Here is a 20,492-nt window from a genome sequence, read left to right on the forward strand (position 1 = left end):
CTGAATACATAAATATTTATAACTTTCTGGTCTATTTTTCTTATAACTAAGTTCCATCTTCCAAGTCTTCATCTGCAATAAAAAAAAGACTGGCCATGTAGGCATTTACAGGACCTAAATCCTACAAAGGCATGTACTATAAAGTAGACTGAAAACACAATGGGAATGAAGAACATAAATTGGCAAAAAAATACTCAAAATAATTTTAGTATAATTTATACCCACATTAACAATTTTACAGAAAGCTCAAGAGTGCCAATCTGATTAAATGAGAGTCAAAAGACACATTAATTCCCACCCAAGTATTAACAAGTTTTCAGACCTAGAATGTTAAGTCACTTAACTTCTCCAACCTCAGTTTCCTGATGTGTAAAATAAGAGAATCTCACTAGGTAGTGATTAAGATCTTTTCCAGGGCTAATATTATATGCATTAATATTTAAAAGATGAAAACACATGTAAACTATTGAAACATTATCAACTGGTTTCATCCTATGACCTTTTACCTCTTTTTTTATCTGCTTAGGGATGTTATAGCCTGTTAGGTTACCTTTAAACCTACTCGGCTATAAAAATCTCACAAAAAGCTCTCCACACCATTAACTTACATGTTTAACAAGAGTCACTGTAGTATGATTAAAGAACAGCATTTATCTAAACCCTGAATTACTCAAGTATGTTAAACTTTTAAATAATACTTACCCATTACCTATATTAAATGCTAGATGTCTTGAATTCCTGATATTTTCCATGGCAGTTTGAAGGCAAAGTTGTACTTGAGGGCATAAGACTTGGATTTATGGGCACAATTTAATGCCAAACTAAAAAGCTGAAGATTCATAGTTTAATTCACTCATAGGTCTGGTAACTGACATTGAAGTTGTTTATTAATGCCTAATTCCTGGTCATACTCTTCCAAACTCTCACACAATTCAGAGTTCACCCTATCACGACATTCCAGTAGTTACTAAATCCACATTTGTTTCATTAGGGCACTGACGTGTACGCATTTTATTTCGAAACCGGAATAACTTTTGAAAAAAAAAAAAAACTAGCTATGGTAAGCTCTGTAAACATTCTACTGTTATCAGTAGACGCCTAGGTTGTAAGCAAACGATGGAAACTCCAGTCAAGTAGAAATCCGTTTGTTTCTTGGTTGAAAATAATTTCAAAGTAGTTTTGGCAACTGCGTGTCACACCAAATAAGTCATGGCAAGGAAATGAAATGTTAAAATGCACGTGGGGAAAAAAGGATGTACTTGGAACAAACCGAGTGCATCTGACCAAGTGTAACGCTATCCTTTAGACTGCTCTCAAACAGGGCCACCTTCAAGCCCAGGAGCGCGAGGGCGCTACAGCTGACGTTCCGCAGCCACAGGTTGAATGACAAAGAGCCTCCGTCAGCACCAGTCCCGGGGCCGGCCAGCTGCACTGTTCCCTCCGCAAAGTCCACGCGCACCCTGCAGTCACGCCTTAGCTGCAGGGACTGCGGCTCCCCAAACCACCCTCGCAAGTCACCAGGTGGGGCAAGGATTGGCTAGCCCAGAAGGTTGGGGCGGGCATGCCACGAGTCCAAAATAACTCCCGCCCCGAGTCCCTTCCCTCGGATCAGAACGCGGCCAGGAGAGCCGGGAGGCACCACGTGAATCAGCCCCACGTCGTCCCTTTTCCAAATCAAAAGCATCTCTTGAGAAGACTCCTGAAGGCTGGGGAAGAGCGACTTTCCCAAGGTCACCGGCACCAAGACCCAACTCCTCGGCCAGGCCGGTAGCCGGCACCTGACCACGGGGGCCGCAGCTCAGCGGGGCGAGGCGCTGTCCCCACCGCCTCAAGGTCTCCTTCACCAACGCCGCGCTCCGGGGCCACGCGGCGGCCCGCGGCCACGATGCCCCTGCCGGGCCGCCTCCCTCCCCCGAGACTCAAGGCTGCATGCCTCCCACCCCATGGCTCCCGAGGCTCCCTCCCATCCGCGAGGTCAGCAGGGGCACCGCAGGGTCCGCGCCGAGCGCCGCCGCCGGCCGTTACTCAACTAACCGTTATGCGCGGCTCGCGGCGCCGAGCGTGTGCGTGACGCGGCTGGAGTTCCGCAGGGCCCAGGGTCCAGGTCGCGTCCTTCACCAGCTGCCTCGTTCGCTCGTTCGGGAACCCACGCGGCCGGCTGGTCACGTCGCAGCTCGCCAGCACTTTGTGGGGCCAGGCCCGTGGCGGGGCTGCCTTATAACCCGCCGGGACCGGAGCATGCGCACAGGGGGCGGAGTCGGCCCTCCCGGCCGCCGCCCCCTCCCCCCTATACATACGCCCGAACCGCGACTCGCGCCTCCACACGCTCGCAGGCGCGCGCGCCAGCCCGCCCGCGCGCGCCGGCGCCCCCTCCCCGCCACGTGACCGGCGGCTCAGCACGACCCGCGATTTGCACCCCCGCTACGCGGCGCGGACGGAGCCGCAGCGCTCCTCTGCGGCGCTTGCCCCTCAGGTCCTCAGTCCAAGGAGCTCGCGGTGACTTACACGCGCGCGGGACGCCGGCGCCGGCCTACCCTTCAGTCTCTGGCAGAGAAAAGGGAAAAGCCGCGAAGGACGGATGGGGCGTACCCCCGGGGGCCTGACTCAGGTGTGGGGGGCGACGGGCGGGCGCGCGGGGGAGCCGGGAAGCTGCTGGAAGAGGAGGGGCTGGGCGGGGTGTGAATGGATGCGGGTGCACCTCGGGCCCGGGAAGAGGCAGAGGGGCGGGCGGTGCGAGCGCGGGCTGTGGCCTCCGCAGAGTTGGGTGAACTCGGGGAAGTCACCCAAACCCTCAGGGCCTGTTTCCTGTTCTCTAAAATGGCAACGGTAGTAGATCCGACCTCATAGGCGCTTTTGGTGGTTTTGACGAATTTATGGAACTTTCTTAATACAGAGCCTGCCCTGTGGTATTTGGTGGATGGTGGTGGTTAAACACAGAAACCGGGAAAGAAGAGCGGTTCAGAGGGTGGCGACCCCTGTCTCTAGGGGGAAGGTGTGTATGCCAGAAACGGGGAGACAAGGGAATGCAAAAGCCAAATTTCTATGGACACCGAATGTTCGGGACAGGACATAATCAGAGCTAGCAGTTTTGAGGGACCGATTATATACTTAGTTCACCTGAATTATCCTCATAATCTTATGAGGTCGGTAACTATTAACATTTTACAAATTAGGGACCTAAGGCTCAAGAGAGGTTAAGTAACCTTCCAGAGGTCACAGAGTAAGTGGCCAACACCTACAGTCAGACTCCAGAGCCAGATTTTGTCCTAAGAGCCATTGTAGTTTCTTGAGCAAGTCTTGACAGGGGAAGTGGTTCTGTTTAAGTGATCAGATTGAATAATTATGAGGTGTCTCTGAAGTTGGCCTTCAGGAAATACCAAAAATGTATGAAGGCCCCTGCCTTCAGAGAGTTTACAGATTTTAGGGGCAATCTCCCATTCAGGCAGAAGAAATCAGCCAGCATTTGATGACCATTTGCTCTTTCCCCCAACCGAGTCCTTCCTTCCTCCTCCCACCCTTGATTCTCACAAAAACCCTGTGAGATTGGCTCTAAGGTTTTGTTTTACAAGTGAAGAACTGAGATTGAAGAGTGGGGATTGAAGGGTCCGGTTCTGAGAGGTGATTGTGCTTTCCCCTTACCCACTCTGCTTCTGTTTCACACAACGAAAAGTTTTCAGTAATAGTTCAACACCTTAGAAGACGGTATGGAGGGGCGCCTGGGTGGCGCAGTCGGTTGAGCCTCCGACTTCAGCCAGGTCACGATCTCGCGGTCCGTGAGTTCGAGCCCCGCGTCGGGCTCTGGGCTGATGGCTCGGAGCCTGGAGCCTGTTTCCGATTCTGTGTCTCCCTCTCTCTCTGCCCCTCCCCCGTTCATGCTCTGTCTCTCTCTCTGTCCCAAAAATAAATAAAAAACGTTGAAAAAAAAAAAAAAAAAAGACGGTATGGAATCTATGGCCAAGTACTGCGTATGAGCAGCAATTAATTGCTTCTCACCTTTGATAAATGCTGAGAAGGAAGGCACTTTAGGCCATGGGGGTGTCTAGGACTTAGAACAGTAGTGCTTTAGGATTATTAGGGTGGTAGCAGCATTCATGGTAGACGGTAGGAGAATTGAGTTAAGGAGACAGCATGGGACTGGTTCGGACATGAGCTTATCAGGGCCCGAACTATAGAATGGAGTGGGAAGCAGTAGATTAAGATGATTCTAGGAAACCCGAAAAGAAGACTTATATAGGGTGGGATGGGTTTATATTATCAACCCAGGAGCCAGATCTCCACAGTTTCAATTTTGATACTTGGCACTTATAAGCTCTATATCCTTAGGCAAATTATTTTACTCTCTAAGCCTCATTGTCTGCTTTGTAAAACAAGGATAGTACCTACCTCCTAGGGTTGTTATAATAAAAATACTATTTACTTAAGTGTTTGGCAGAAAGTAAGCACTAAATAATTGTATAACCGTGGAAACCCGTGAAACCGAGCCCTAAAGATTAATCCTAAAGGCACTTCACTTGAATAGACCCCTTCCAGGACCTGACAGGGGCCCTAACAATGTGTTCACAGGATTATATTAGTGTTTTATTGTAATTTTGTATTCCTTTTCTTGAAAATGTCCACCAAAATTGTGTATGCTGCATGTTCCACAAAATCTGGATCTGTCCCTAGTAGAAACTGTAGTGTTGTGAAGAGTACATACTTTGGGATCAGAATGTTTGTTCCCATAATTTACTATTGGTGTTACTCTGGACAGTTAATTCATTGAACCATTGAACTCTTCTGGGCCAGGTAAATTGGAGATAATATCTATCAGCCCAAGCTATTGTGATAATCAAGTAAGAGTATATGCAGAAGGGGTTGGTAAAACTTGGAAAGCACTCCACAAGTGTTTATGATTAACATTATAGTTTGTTCATAAAGTGCATAAGAGGGAAAGATCAAAAGCAAGGAAAAGGTTCTTAGCTGAAAAAGTAGAAACAGGGTGGGTGAGCTGGCAAAACTGATGAAATAATACAGGTAAAATGTTTTTCTGCCAAGTTTCTTCCTGATTAATCCATGAGACATTGAAGAAATAAAATTGTAGTAGTTGCAGGATCAGAAATTTAGCGCCGAGAGGAGGTTGAAGATCATCTGACACAACCCACCACATTTTACGGAAATGGAAATTAAGGTCCAGAGAGCTAAAAGATTTTTCTAAGGTCACTCATCTAATAAATGGCATGTACCAAGTAATCTTTAAGGTAAAAAGCATTTCACGGTGGAGTCTTTCAGAATCATTACATCAAAACCAGAGAAGGCATGATATTCTCTAGTGGCTTTTGGTTTTATCATGAAATTCTTCAGATTCACCTTCCTGTTTTAGAGGCTGATAGACTGGATGATGCATGGGTAATCTGCTGTTGGCAAGCTTGTTAAGTGAGCAAAACTTCTGAAGATTTTAAGGTAAGAGTTATAACCAGAAATTTGTAATGGGATGAGAAATGCAAAAAATTTGAAAATGTGTAACAGTTACTATTTAAGCTGAGTAAGTTATCCAGTTGCTTTATCTAAAAAGGAAAATAATAAAATTATAATTTATTTTTTTCTGGAATTAAAATACTACACTTACATTCCCCTTAATTATTCCATCATTTGTCTGTGTTAGGAAATAGGAAGATGCTGTTATTCACATTTCACTAGCACCAAACAAAGCAGGAAAGGGTTTTTTATTATAAACACAACAATACTTAATTGATTAAGAAAAATTCCCCATTTATAATTTATGATAACTCAAAACAGAATATAGAAAATGAAATTTGAAATTTGCTTTCAACCAAATTGCCTGAGGCTCTGTTTGTATGTGGCAGTCCAGTTCCTATACCCTTACTCCATTCATGGTTTGATACAGCTTGTCTCCTGCTGCTTCTCTCTGCCAGCACAGAGACAGTTTTGGTCTATGCTCTTTCTAATCTATATCATTGTTTAGGATCTTTCCTAGTAAGCATTCCTTCTAGGCGTGGCCCTCCATATTTGCCAGACCTGTCTACCTCCTTGATCCTGGCTAACCCTGGGCTTCTTCCTTCCTTTTACCTTTTCTCCCTCCTCCCTTCCCTCCCTTTCTTCCTGTCTTTAGTATTCTAGGCAGATGGGGTAGGGATTGGAAATATAATAATGATAATAATAATAATGATAAATTGGTGTTATAATTAGGGAGTGCTTATTATATGCCAGGCATTGATTTTAGCACTTCATATAGTAATTCATTTACTATTCATAAAAATACTATGAACTAGGTACTGTTATAATCCCCATTTTACAGACAGATACAGATACAAGAAGTTAACTTGCTTACGGGCATATAATATTTTCTGGAATCATCAGGAAGTATTCATTTAGTTTTCACCAAAAATACAGGAGCAGAAGTGGTTATAAATAACTATTAATACCATAGGAAACTAATCCCTAGAGTTTGAAGACCTCTTGATTTAGGAAGATCCTGTTCTAGTTTCCTTCTACCCATCACAGGGCTAAACAATCCTTATAAAAGCTGTTGGCCACAAAATCTGCCTTTGAAACCAGAAAGTGCACTGCAGGAAACTACTCCCTGATTATCTGAATTTGGGATAGTTGTGAGCCTCTAGGCAGTACGTTGGGGGTGGAGACATTGGGACATATTTTTTAAAGCTTAATTTTAAGATTACCTGTATTCCAGGAAGTTCTGGGTGTCCTGGCGCCTATATTCCATGCTGTAAGATCTTTCATTGTGAGAACTTGGATCTTATGGCTCTTACCCAACAGCAGCAGCAGGCAGTTGGAAATTCTGAACAGCTGCACCTCAAGCTTGATGTGAGTTAGAAGAGGGGTGCATGCAATGAAGGAGACCTCTTAGATCATAATGATTAGCTTTATGTATCCACCTGCCTGGGTAGCCAGACCTGGGTGTTCTAACTGGACCTTGATGCTGCTGCACTGGTGAATGAGATGAGGCTTAAATAAAGCATGAGCTTAATCTGTGGTGACCTCTGAGAACTGTGAATCTGCCACAGTGCCCCGTGCCACACAATATCTATGACACCTGTGCCCAAGTGAGGTCCAGGGGCTACCAACCTCACTTCTGAACTGTGTATTAATAGAGTGAAGCCTCCTCCCTCCCCCCACCACCTTACATTTTGCACAAACCATGAGTTCAGATGTTATGCCTGCTGTGCTTTGGTAGGATTATTTTTACGGCCATAGAGTGAAGTTATACCTGTTTGGTAGGTATATCTACCTTTGGGTAGGGTGCAGAGTTTCCTTAAATAAGACATTCTTATTATCAGTCATTCAAAGAAGAAGAAGGTCCTCATACAGGAAAAACTTGGAACATAGAACAGATAGAAGGTGGCACTGGTGGATTTACCTTTTCAGGGTTTGAACTTAGAGGAGTTAGAAAATGTTGAGGGCCCTCCCCACTTACATAAGGGAAATGGCCTGTGCCACAGAGCTGCCTAGTAGGAGCCAGGCTGACAGGCTTCTGTGGATACCCAAAAGGGAAGGTAAGTACTCATGTTTTATAAGTCTGTTGATTAATGCATCACTCTACCTTATCCCTGAATTTTAGCCAAGTTTAATCTAAATCACCGATTGAAAATTGAAAAGCCTTCAAGGACTAGGAAGAGGTAACCAAGCCCAGTATAAGGAGTGGTGAGCAGCATGATGAAAGTGACCATACCCATCTAGGCCTCAAAGTTCAGATGTTTCAAATGTGCTTCATGAAGCCCTTCCCTAAATAATACTAATCACAGTACAAGTTTACTGGACATTTTTACATCATACATTCAATAATGCAGAAGAAAATAGAGTTTTTTAAACTCCTAATACTTTATTTTTAATCAGTATGAAGGGGAAAACAATAGTGACAGGAAATTGTGTGGAGGGTTGAAAATGAGGAATGGGCAGGCAGTAGGGAGGAGGCCAAACACATATTACGGCAGCTAGTCTGTTCCAGCTTGAGCTCTGCTGAGCTATTTAAGAAGCAGGTAAGGAGTGCCTGGGTGGTTCACTCGGTTGAGCACTTGACTTCAGCTTGGGTCATGATCCTAGGAGTTGTGGGATTGAGGCTCAGCATGGAGCCTGCTTGGGATTCTCTCTCTGTGTCCCCCCTGCCCCTCTCCCTGCTCACACTCTATGTCTTAAAAAAAAAAAAAAAAAGGAAAGAAAAGGGAATGCTCCCAACCCCCAGTCTTCCTCGTGGTGTCAGTGATAATTTATGAAAGTTTCCCCAAGGAAAAGTTTAAGTCAGAACAAGAGTCTTAGTAACAAGATTTGGCAGTCTCCTCCCTATGTGGAGATTTTCCTTTCGTTGTCACCTTTGGCAGATCAAGATTCAAGTTTAAGAGACCCAGTGGATTTCCTGACAACTTCTTCCACAATTTTCTCTCATCTCAGGCCATGGTTCCATTTGGTCATGGCTACAGTGACTGAAATGGCCCACTATACTCTTGGCGGTGGACAGCCTTCAGCCTCAGGTGCCAAGCTAACTGCTTATAGACAATTCTCTCTAGTGTCTTTAAACTCATAGTCTCACACTGAGGGCTTTAATTTTATCCTGTTTTGGTAGAGCCCTCTTTAAGTCTTCTAGGTGTGCATATATACCTCTGACTATTTATCACCTCTAATCTAGTAGCAAGAAAGAAACTGGAAAATCTTGTAGTAGAGGAATACCCTTTGTACTATGCTACCAACTTCGAGGACTGCTGGCCTGCTCAGTACCTCAGGGCCAGAAGTATAGTAACTCTCATCAAGCTCAGAATACACCATTCTGGGGCCACCTGGGTGGCTCAGTCAGTTAAGCATCTTGACTTTCGGCTCAGGTCATGATCTCACAGTTCGTGGGCCCAAGCCCTGTGTCGGGCTCTATGCTGACAGCTCAGAGCCTGGAGCCTGCTTTGGATTCTGTGTCTCCCTCTCTCTTTGCCCCTCCCCTGCTCATGCTTTCTCTCTCTGTCTCTCTGAAAAATAAATAAACATTAAAAAAAAAAAAAGAATACACCATTTCTGCTTCAGCCATTGTTTTCACCAGTCTCTCGTCCCCACCATGCACACACACCTTATTGTTTGTATACTCACCATAGCCACATCAGTGGGAACAAGAATCTAGAAAAGTTAAATGCTGCAGGAAGTTAACAAGAGGCACAAAGACATAAATTGCAACAGGTAAGACTCATCAGGTGTAGACGTCTAAGTAGAAGACTGCATACGGCCTTCGTCTCATATTCCATTAGGCCCAGACAGGCTGGTAATAGGGTTTTGCTTCTGTTTGCAATGAAAAGATGAAGTTAATCTGGGAGCCCCCTAACTCCCATCTTGTATATCTCCTATGGTTCACTAGTCATTCTTTTGACCAATGCAGGTGTGACCACATCATGCATGAAACAGCCCAGACGTGCTTCAACCATAACATGGGAGTACATGATTCAGACTATGTCGGCAACATAGCTCACTTACGGAATCCAGTGGAATGAGAGACAGATGGACTCCGAGAGTCATTGGGGAGAACTCTTCATCACTGCAGCCATGCACCTAAACCTAAACAGGTTTTTCTGCCAAGAATCTAGGAAAATCCCATCCCATCTCCCCAAATTTATAGATAACATCACTAAGGTTTTTTTTACCTGACAAGTACTATAAAGCTGAGATTGTGCTCACTTTGGTAGCACATACACTAAAGAAAAGCTGAGATTTTTTTTTTAATGTTTATTTATTTTGAGAGAGTGGGGAAGGTCCAGAGAAAGAGAGAGAGAATCCCAAGCAGGATCTGCCATCAGTGCAGAGCCTGACATGGGGCTCAGTCCCATGAACCGTGAAGTCACGACCTGAGCCTGAAAACAAGAGTTGGACACTTAACCAACTGAGCCACCTAGGCGCCCCTATTAAGCTGAGATTTAAACCTAGGTCTATTTTACTTAGCCTGTGTTAAATACTAGGCTATTTTCATTTTATTTTGTTCAAAATCCTGAGGTCATAGAGAAGAATAGAAGGGTAGTGATGAGGTGGATAATAGGAGGCAGAAAACGCTGGGTTGTTTTAAAGTCTCAACCCTGAGCCTTCTATCTTTTGTACACTGTTTCTTCATAGAAGACACTTTCTCCTACCTGGTAAGTTGTGTACAGGACAACATGGAAATAAAGGAGAGGCAGATAGACCAACAAGGGAGTAATTTTAGTAATTCTATTATATAATTCAAACCTCCTTGTAATGCAATTTAGCTTCCCCACTGGTTGTGAATTAATCAGGTTTCATAATTATATTTATAATCAGGTTCTTTCTACGTAATTATTGTTTGTACTTGAGCAAATTGCTTAGGAAGGCCACCTCCAAATCCAAATTAAATGTTTCATTTCCTATTTCCTTGATGGGGGCACATGATTATTTTGGGAAAAGCATTGGCTTGACAATTAAATTCCATGTCTTGCTGTATCTCCTAGGGAAGACCTAGATCTCTTTTAATTATTTTTTAACATTACATATTCACAAGTCTTACCAACCCATGGATGGGAAGGAAGGGCTCTTAGTGGATCCCTGAAGTATTACAGACCTCAGGCAAACTTGTATGCAGTCTTTGTATTTTAAAAATTCAGGTATTCCGGGAAGCCTGGGTGGCTTAGTCAGTTGAGCATCAGACTCTTGATTTTGGCTCAGGTCTTGATCCCAGGATCGTGGGAGCAAGCCCCACATCAGGCTCCATGCTGAATGTAGAGCCTGCTTGGGATTCTCTGTCTCCCTCTGCCCCTACCCTGCTCATGTTCTCTCTTCTCTCTCTCTTTAAAATGAATAAATAAAAAGGGAGTAAAATTCGTGTATTCTAAATCCCTAATGAGTTGTCCACTATTAAAAATGCAAAAGCTTCAGAATTCAGAAATTACCTTAACAATATCAGATAGCCATATAAACATGTTGTGATCTAAATTAAACATTCTCCATGTAGAAAACTTTTCTTCGCGTTAGCAAAGCAAATAAAATTTCTCCTTAATTTTCACCTGAAGAGGGAAAGCTAGGGTGAGTGAAGAACAGGGTGTATTTTAAGCTAGGTATGAAAGGCCTAATAGAAAAATCAAGGATAGATTTTTCTCTTGTATGTTGAAGAGAAATTTAAATTATGTGTTAGTGTTTGGTATGCTTTCCTGTCAGTTTGGAAAGTTAACCTTTCCAGGACAATCTCTACCAGAAATTAAGGCGCTTTTTTTCCCCCTAAAGTTTATTTATTTATTTTGAGAGAGAGAGAGAGCATACCCGTGGGAGGGGCAAAGGGTGAGGGAGAGAGAGAATCCTTGCCGTCATTGCAGAGCCTGACACGAGACTCAATCTCACAAATCAGGTGAGATCTTGACCTGAGCCGAAATCGGGAGTTGGACACTTGGGGCTCTGTGCTGACAGTGTGGACCCTGCTTGGGATTCTGTCTCCCTCCTTCTCTCTCTGCCCCTCCCCCACCTCAAAATAAATTAAAAAAAAAAAAAGAGTGGGATGTTTAACTGACTGAGCCACTGAGCCACCCCAAGCTTTCTTTTCAAAAAGATTTTTGCCTACTCCTTTTCAGAGAGATAGCAAGACATGTTTGACTGAAGAACATTTGCCACCTTTTGGTTATCCAGTGTAGTGTAGTACAGTTCCTTTTATCCCACTTCCCTTTATTTTCATAGACTGGAAGATATCCAAAAATAAACGTGTTCAGAAATGGAGGTATACATACATGAAAGCTAAGGACAGTCCCGTGTATCTAGGTCTCTAGGCAATCTTTTCCTGGTCTTTTCGTCTTGGTATTCTACCCTTATCAGAAAGAAAAAAAAAAGAAAGAAAGAAAGAAAAAGGACTGTGTTTTAGACTCACTATATGAAAGTGCCTCACTTTCCTGAGAATTTTGATCCTTGTATTCAAGATATATGTGGAGTTTGGTTCAGTTAGATTTATGACACCAGAATTGTTGAAAAGCAATAAATTACTACTATAATTTCTGTTTTATTTTAAATAATAATCTCTGTTTTTAACTTGTTTGGGAAAGAACAAGCTATGAACTTTTCTCAGCCTTTGATGCAGGACTCCAGCTAAACTAGCAAAAGACACTGCCTCAAAGAAACTAAATATTTTTTTTCTTTAACAATTTAACTTTCTATCTTTTCTCCTTCAAGATGTATCATTATAAACTTCTTACAAACAAGGACTGTTTCTTCTCATGGTATCCTGCAGATTGCCTTATACAGACCTACATATGGCTAATAAAAACTTGAGTATTTTAAAACGGCGAGTCTCAATGTAGTGATGATGATGGTAAATGGCAACTAACATTTATATAAAAAGTCTGTGCTAGACGCCGTTGTAAACGTTTCACACAGAATTGCTCAATGTAAAACCACTTTTATCCAGTCATCCTTAATTTTTTGGCAAACCTCTTTCAGAATCTGTGTTACAGTGAATTCCACAATTCAGCCTTCATCTCCCCAACAAGAATAGCTAGAATTCCACTCTCATCCTTTATTATTTTGACTCCAGGAAACTGTCACTTTTTCCATCCATGCTTGTCCCTAAGGCTTGACCTGAATACACACAGCAGGTTGCTGCTTTGCTTATCTTAGGACATAAAGAAGTAAACAAAGCCTAAAGTAATTTTGCAGTTGGTGTAAATCCTTGCTCACCTTCACCGAAGTGAGAGATACAATAAACATGTTGATTTGAAGTCTGTCTGCCCTACCTTTTACTATTTTTCAGAAAAATATTAGGACCAGCTTCCTCAGCAAATGTAGGGAGATAACAGATCTTCCTGGATATTATGATGGAGTTATATCCTAATAAATCCATTGTAAATTGAAAATATCCTAAGTTGAAAATGCATTTTTTAATATACCTAACCTACTGAACATCATAGCTTAGCCTAACCTACCTTAAACCTACTCAGAATACTTATGTTAGCCTACAGTTGGGCAACATCATCTAACACAAGACTATTTTATACTAAAGTGTTGCATATCTCATGTAATTTATTGAATACTGAAAGTGAGAAGCAGAACGGATGTGTGGGTACAAAGTGGCTGTAAGCACAGGGTTGTTTACCCTCACAATCACAGGGCTGACAGAGCTGCAGCTCACTGCCCCTGCCCTGCTTCATGGGAGAGGATCATACTGCATGCATATCACTAGCCAGGAAAAAGATCACAATTTGGAAGTAAGGTTTCTACTGAACGTATCACTTTCACACCATGGGTAAGTCAAAAAAATCGTTAAGTCCAATCATCCTAAGTCAGGGACCATCTACATTATGAAACTTCTTTGTAATATAATAAAGAGTAATGGGTTGTTTCCATTTAGAAATCTAACAAAGTGATAATAGTTTTTTCTCCCCATTCGGTCTTGATTTCTGTTTTAAAAAGCCATTCAGTCTCATGCAATTAGGAAATTGCACTGCTTAGCAGTGAGATGAAGGTTGATAAAACTGCCATTAGACAAGCTTGGGACCTGACTCTTTAATAATGGAGTTAGTACACTTTCTTCCAGACCACAAGAGGTGTTTCTGCCAGAGTGGTGGTTCACAGACCTGGAGGGTGGAGGATAATCTGGCTTTGTTTACTGAGGAATTTTTAAGGCACTAGCCTAGAACACACTTACAAAAATGCTGTTCTGCCAACCAAAGCTCCTTTCTTGGTGATATCACAATTCTGCCATTTCTGAAGATTTACAGATATTGACCATTTACAGCCTTAAGACTTTGCTGTGGTTTTGGCACATAACGCCACTGCTATACATTATGGATTACACAAGGCTTTTGTGCAAGTTTTAAGTGCAAGGGCAAGTGTAAGGCACTGATTCATTTTACTTAATTCATCCATTTATTCATTTAGTCTTTCACTCCGTGTTTACTGAGTGCCTACTATGTGTAATAAAATTTTTATTAAATTCTATTTTTAAATTGTTAATTCCTGTACGTGGAATAAAAATTATAAGGTACAAGAAGTATACAGTGAAAAGGAAACCCTGCACCCCTGATACCCAGCCATTCACCTCACCTGGTAGAAAACCAATATTAATACTAACATTTTGGTACTTTGTATCCTGTGTATATTCTATGTATATAAATACACATTTTTTATGTTATGGTGGCATACTGCATATAATATTCTGTCCCTCTTTTTTTTTTTTAAGTTTATTTTGAGAGAGAAAGAGAGAAAACCAGCAGGGGAGGGGCAGAGAGAGAGAGGGGACAGAGGATCTGAAGCAGGCTCTGTGCTGAAAGCAATTAGCCCTATGCGGGGCTTGAACTCACGAACCATGAGATCATGACCTGAGCCAAAGTCAAACATTTAACCAACTGAGCCACCCAGGCACCCCATGTTTCTCTCTGTTTTTCACTTAACTGGTTCTAAGATTTATTGCTCTTTTGGTACATTGGATTAATTTCAACATCACAACCAGCACATTTCAATATTAAAGTGTTAGTTAAAAAACAGGATGTCCCAGAAAAGACCTTGAAGTGATTTCCTTAATGTCAGTAAGGACAGTGTTTGTTACAGAATCAAAAAGTAACACAAACTTTTGTCTTTTCTAAAAAACAAATTCTAAAAATAGTTATACACATGAAACAACCCAAAATACAAGAGAAATTAAAAGATATATTCCAAAAAAGAATAGACACAGGCTCAGAGAAAGGTAAAGGGACAGTAAGTTATGTGAAGATGTGCTTTGTTATTCCGTACATGGCCAGTGAGTTACAACTTGTTCTTTTGAATGATCAACAATCAACAATAACCTGCTGAGCCAGTAAGTCAGAGCCCAGCAAGGGGGTTCTGTGGGTTTCCAGTGCTTCTAGCTTAATATCCTAAAGGCTCTAAAGAGCACCACATTTGTTAGGCCACAGAAGACTTATTTATTAATTATTATTATTATTATTTTTATTTTTATTTTTTTTTTTTAAGTTCTGGTGAAGGTAGCCACTTCAAGGTGTTTGCCTATTTATTTACCTAGCTAGTCCATACACACAATGTGCTGAATCAAATTGTAGGTACATACCTGAATGTAAATCTTTTCTTTTGCTGCCATAATTTTGATACATACACTGTAATAAGTTGTACATTTAAAATTGAATACCCACAATGTGCTAATGTCCTGCCAATTTATCTGGTATTGGCCTACCAATGTTTAAGATTTATTAATGTTTCAATGCACAAAATTAATGAAGTTCTCAGTATTTTAATTCAAGATACTTCATTTTTAAAATGTTGCTGGGAATGGTGCTCCAGAAAAGAGTCCTCAAAGGATTTATTGGTAAGTTTGTGATTTACATTGCAAAACAAAACAGGGACTCCTGGGTGGCTCAGTTGGTTAAGCACCCAACTTCAGCTCAGGTCATGATTTCATGGTCTGTGAGTTCGAGCCCCACATCAGGCTCTGTGCTGACAGCTCAGAGCCTGGAGACTGCTTTGGATTCTGTGTCTCCCTCTCTGGCCCTCTCCCACTCATGCTCGCTCGCTCTCTCTCTCAAAAATGAATAAACGTTAAAATAAAATTAAAAAATAAATAAAATGCAAAACAAAATCATAAAGTGGTTCATGGATAGTCCAGAGGAAAACTAAAAAAAGGGGGGGACATTAGTTGAAGTTTGGTCTGGGACCATAATTATGATGATTATGATCTCCAAAAACAACTTTGAATCTCCCTGAATCTGCAGGGTACCTTATAAAATTTATCCCATCAAAAATAATGAGGCATTTTGAGGTGTCTCAAAAAGGAAAGTGGTGAGCAAGTGGAGAAATGAACAAAGTAATGGAGTAGACAACCAAAAAAAGAAGTGCAAATGACCAAAACCAAATAGAAAAATATTCAGTAATAATCAGATATGTATATTGACAAGGGCTCCTCTAAATTACAAAGCCTAGAACCTCAAGGTTTTTTTCACAAGGCATATTAGCAAGGATTTCTTTAAATTATAAAACCTGTTTCATGGGGCAGCTGAGTGGCTGAGTCAGTTGAGCGTCTGGCTCTTGATTTTGACTCAGGTCATACCAGAGTTGTGGGATCAAGCCCCACATCCGACTCTGCATTGAGCGTGGAGTCTGCCTAGGATTCTCTCCCTCTACCCCTCTCCCTTGCTCTCCCTCTAGCTCTAAAATAAAAACAAATACAGAAAAGAAATATAAATAAAAACTATAAAACCTGTTTTATAACCCCCAGGGTGTCTGGAAACCAGCACTCAAAAATTGCTAGTGGGAGTAACTCTAGTTATGAAATTTATTCTTAAGAACTAATCATTTATTCTTGTACAAATTTGTTCACTACAGTGTTATTTATAACACAGATTATAAATAACCTAGATGTCTAACAATAATAGATGAGTTAAACTGTAGTATTTAATAGTGGGTTACAAATACAGCATGAGAGGGGCGCCCAGGTGACTTAGTTAAGCATCCGACTCTTGATCTCCAATCAGGTCATGATTTAACAGTTTGTGAGTTCAAGCCCTGTGTCAGGTTCTTCACTGACAGCATGGAGCCTGCTTAGAATACTCTCTCTTCCCCTCTCTCTGCCCCTCCCCTGCTCACACATGTGAGCATGCTCTCTCTCTCTTAAAGCAACAACAACAAAATGTAGGTTTCAAATAAGTACAAAGTGATCACAATTTTATTTTTTAAACAAATACGCATAAAAAACTAAAGTAATATTAGAAGATTATAACTCAGATTATAGAGGTATTTTCTTTTTTATTTGGATATATTTTATAATTTCAAGTAGTGCCATGATTACCTGGGGTAAAAAAAAAAAAAAGGCATACATTCTATATAGAGAAAGCTATTTTATTCTGAGCATCTGTGGTGATTAAAAAATAAGTTGGAAAAAATTGAGGATTCCACAAACGACAAGAATGACAAAGGGGAGAGTTTGCTTGTCAGATGAAATCACAGAAAATTCAAACTGGAGGACAGGTTAGAAATAACCCAACTCCCTCTATTTTATGGATGAAAAAATTAAGTCCAAACTTAACCAAGGCCACAGAGTGTTTAGAATTCAAACAATACTTGGATTGATCTTTATCTCATCTTTCTTCCTTTCTACTTATGTGTTATAATGCCATAGTTGGCAACTATGTTTTTTAAGTCTGAAAAATGGAAATGGAAAAAGTTTAGGATAAAGAGGAAAAGGTTTAAGATACAGGATATCTCAAATAAACATAGTAACATAACTGTTCTTCCTATTTTTGAATCTACATTTGCCAAGAAAAAAAAATACATACATACTTTGTACTTATCTTCAGGATAGCCCATTGGAAATAAAACCTTGAAATACAACTTCAGGATGGTGAGTTAAATATCCCTTTTTCTTATACTCTCTCTTTTCCCCCAGCCAATGCTATTAACCTTCCTCAAGGCCACAGACTGATTACAAGAAGTAAAAATGAAAATCAACTATTTCCATGGGCCCTACTAAAATCTGAGTTATTGATGGATGATGTTGAAATGTTTATGAGATTTTAATCAACAATGTGGTTGTCAAAGAATGTAATACACACATATTAAAAAAGTAGCATCATATACATATCTGTTCATACATATACACATTCAACCAATATTTACTGAGCACCTACCATGAGACAGACACTGCTATACTTTGATATAAAGTGGTAATTGCAACACACCCAAAACCTGACCTTGGAGTTTACAGTCTAGTGTATAAATAGCTTCCACTAAATTGCATATTAAAAGGCAGGAATCATGTCTTATTCAGTACAATGAATATAGTAGATTTTCTTTGAATATCTGTAGACTAAATGAATTTACCAGGAGTTACTTTGCCCTAAACTGAGAAGTTGTTATTACTACTTCAGACATGGACTTGTGGCAGTTGAGGAATAATGTGGACTAAGAAACCGTGATAAAACCTCACTACTAACTTTAGCATACTTCTTCCAAAGCCAACCCGTCTTTCAAATCATCTAAAATTGGGTCTAATGTCTGGTTATGAAAAGATTTCTGACAAAAAAAAACCAACCGTATATAAATGTGGCCACCCAGTGATAAAACAAGCAGCCTTGATGCTCAGAGATTGTAGTCATTTGGATTAGAACAAATTATTGTTATTATTGTAATTTTGCTCTTTAAAAAACAGTGGTTTTTTTTTTAAAGATTTTTTTTTAAATGTTTTATTTATTTTTGAGATAGAAAGAGACAGAGCATGAGCAGGGGAGGGGCAGAGAGAAAGGGAGACACAGAATCTGAAGCAGGCTCCAGGCTCTGAGCTGTCAGCACAGAGCCCAATGCGGGGCTCGAACTCACGGACTGTGAGATCATGACCTGAGCTGAAGTCGGACGCTTAACGGACTGAGCCACCCAGGCGCCCCGTTTACAGTGGTTTTTATAGTTGCATGACATATTTGGAAAAGTAATATGAGATTATATGACCCAGCATTTTTAGAGCAAGTAACAGATTTCAACCACCAAAACTTAACAGAAATCTCTAAAGTAATACATTTTCAAATGATCAGAACATCATGAACACTTTTAAGTTTTGGTGTGCAAACATACCATTTACTGACATCTCAGTGTGCTCTTGAATCAAAGAAGCAAAGGCCTATAAGGGCTTTCCTGTTATCTCCCCCGAAAATAATAGATTTTTCTACCTTAATTTACCTGGGGAGGTAAACACAATACAAAAAGGCAAAGACTTAGCTTTCCTTAGGTCTAGTCTACCTAACAGATAAAGTGGCACTTACCTGGGACCTCCAAGAGTTTGCCTCTACTGTGTCCTCCAAGGGAAAGAGAATGGATTGTCCTCCAGGCTGATATAAACGGGGGAAGACAGCAGCTGTATGTGACCTTGTGTTCTGATACGGTTCTGGCATCTGGACAGAATCTTTTTGGTGGCCTGTGCTTTGTCACTTTCTAGCAAGTACAGAGGCTGGACGTGTCGGCCTGCCTCAACCAAGACTCCAGACCTCCTTAAGGGTAGGAGAAAGGGACCCCAATATTCTCAGCATTTGGTTATCACTCTCAGATGAGCTTTTTAGTCCAGTTAATGAGCAGGCACCATGCCAGGAAGAGATACATGAGCTTAGACCTCGAAGGGTATGTACTCTGAAGCTGAAATCATAAACCAGAACATCTGATGTGTGTCTCATACACAATGAGGGAGGGAGTGCTGTTGATGGAAATGTCACACGCAGCTGCTTTTAGCGCTTGGCTCTCACCAATGAAGCTTCCCCCTCTGCTACCACACCCCTCCCTTCCTGCATAAAAGCCTTTAGGGCTCTTTAGTTCTCATCCTGCACGCTGTGAAACAGGCTGAAAATTTATATCTGTTACATCAGTCTGGTTCATGGCTGACTGATGCACCTGATGGACTACAGGAGTGACTGGCTTAGCTACGTCTGAGTCAGGAAAGAGCCTACTTTCTACAATTGTGTGCCCTGCTCTGTAAAGTAACGAATATGGCTTATGGTCCTAATTAAGCTACTTATTAAACAGCATCCTTTGAAGAAGTCATTTCTGCCATCTCTCCAGCTATATGATTGAGCACGTAATCCTGTTGAGATTTCACAGTGGGGTTGAGAAGACAAGCTATTCCCTCCATCTGGAATTCTCTTTCCCTGACTTTTCATGCCAAATCCTCCCTATCTTCTGGATTTAAACTGAAACACCTGTTCTTGAGATCTTCCCTGACTGACCCTACTTTCTTATTGCTGAAGACCAATAGTTTCCCAGTTCACTCAATAGCACCTGTTACTTCCCCTTTTGTAACCTATGTCATGCTTATTATAATAGTTGTTCAGTGTCTCTCTTCTCTATTAGATCATAAGTTCCATTGGGGTAGGACTCATATCTGTCTTTTGCACTGGAATCTCCTGTACCAAGCATTCTGCATGCACGTATTTGGTGCTTAATAAACATTAGTTGAATAAATGATGAATTACATCTTTTTCTAAAATGTTTCTTTTTGAGAGAGCATGAATCCCAATTATTTTTGAGAGAGAGAATCCCAAGCAGGCTCCTTGCTCTCAGTGCAAAGCCTGACGTGGGGCTTGAACCCACAAACCATGAGACATGACCTGAACTAAAGTCAGACACTCAGCCGACTGAACCACCCAGGTGCTCTGAATAAATGATGAATTACATCTTATAATCGTTTTGAGATTCCTTTGTGAAAACCAAATATTGAACCTTCTGTGCCTTCCTAATCATGTGGATAATGTTAAGAACAGGTGTTGAGTTAGAGCCAAAAGGACAGCTACTTATTGTGCCTTCCCCATGCCTGACTGCTGCTTGCCTTCTCATATCACCACAATCTAAATTCTTATCCTGGCAAATTGTTCCCAACTCCCTAAGCAATCATTTTTGGGAAGATTGCAGTCTGTGTTCATTTGTTAAATGAAACCAACAACCCAAACTGGCTTTTAGAGTTCAGTATTGTATTTCCTCATATTTTTGTCAATTTAAAGAATCATTAAGCTCCCATAGAAAAGATTTCATGTAATTTGTAATTACATTTAAGAATGAGTGTGCCA

The 20,492-nt window shown here is 41.2% G+C and overlaps 2 protein-coding genes across 8 annotated transcripts in view; one reads left to right on the forward strand and one right to left on the reverse strand.

Moving 5' to 3' along the window:
- SLC16A1 (solute carrier family 16 member 1) overlaps nucleotides 1-6,836 on the reverse strand; it is a 49,408-nt gene extending 42,572 nt beyond the window's left edge. For 3 of the 5 annotated variants that reach the window (XR_006221819.1, XR_006221818.1, XM_042998220.1), the window contains exon 1: nucleotides 2,035-2,248. The gene's annotated coding sequence lies outside the window, so the exon portion shown is untranslated. Of the gene's footprint in view, nucleotides 1-702; nucleotides 1,940-2,034; nucleotides 2,249-6,677 lie in introns of those variants that run through there. The other 2 variants (XM_007076361.3, XM_042998221.1) reach the window with 2 other exon arrangements.
- The window catches only part of LRIG2 (leucine rich repeats and immunoglobulin like domains 2), a 162,877-nt gene continuing 144,736 nt past the window's right edge, over nucleotides 2,352-20,492 (forward strand). The window contains exons 1-3 of one of the 3 annotated variants that reach the window (XM_042998214.1): nucleotides 2,352-2,608; nucleotides 2,894-2,992; nucleotides 5,360-5,439. The gene's annotated coding sequence lies outside the window, so the exon portion shown is untranslated. Of the gene's footprint in view, nucleotides 2,609-2,688; nucleotides 2,993-5,359; nucleotides 5,440-20,492 lie in introns of those variants that run through there. The other 2 variants (XM_042998216.1, XM_042998215.1) reach the window with 2 other exon arrangements.

Source organism: Panthera tigris, chromosome C1 (assembly GCF_018350195.1).
Source record: "Panthera tigris isolate Pti1 chromosome C1, P.tigris_Pti1_mat1.1, whole genome shotgun sequence".
NCBI classification, from domain to species: domain Eukaryota; kingdom Metazoa; phylum Chordata; class Mammalia; order Carnivora; family Felidae; genus Panthera; species Panthera tigris.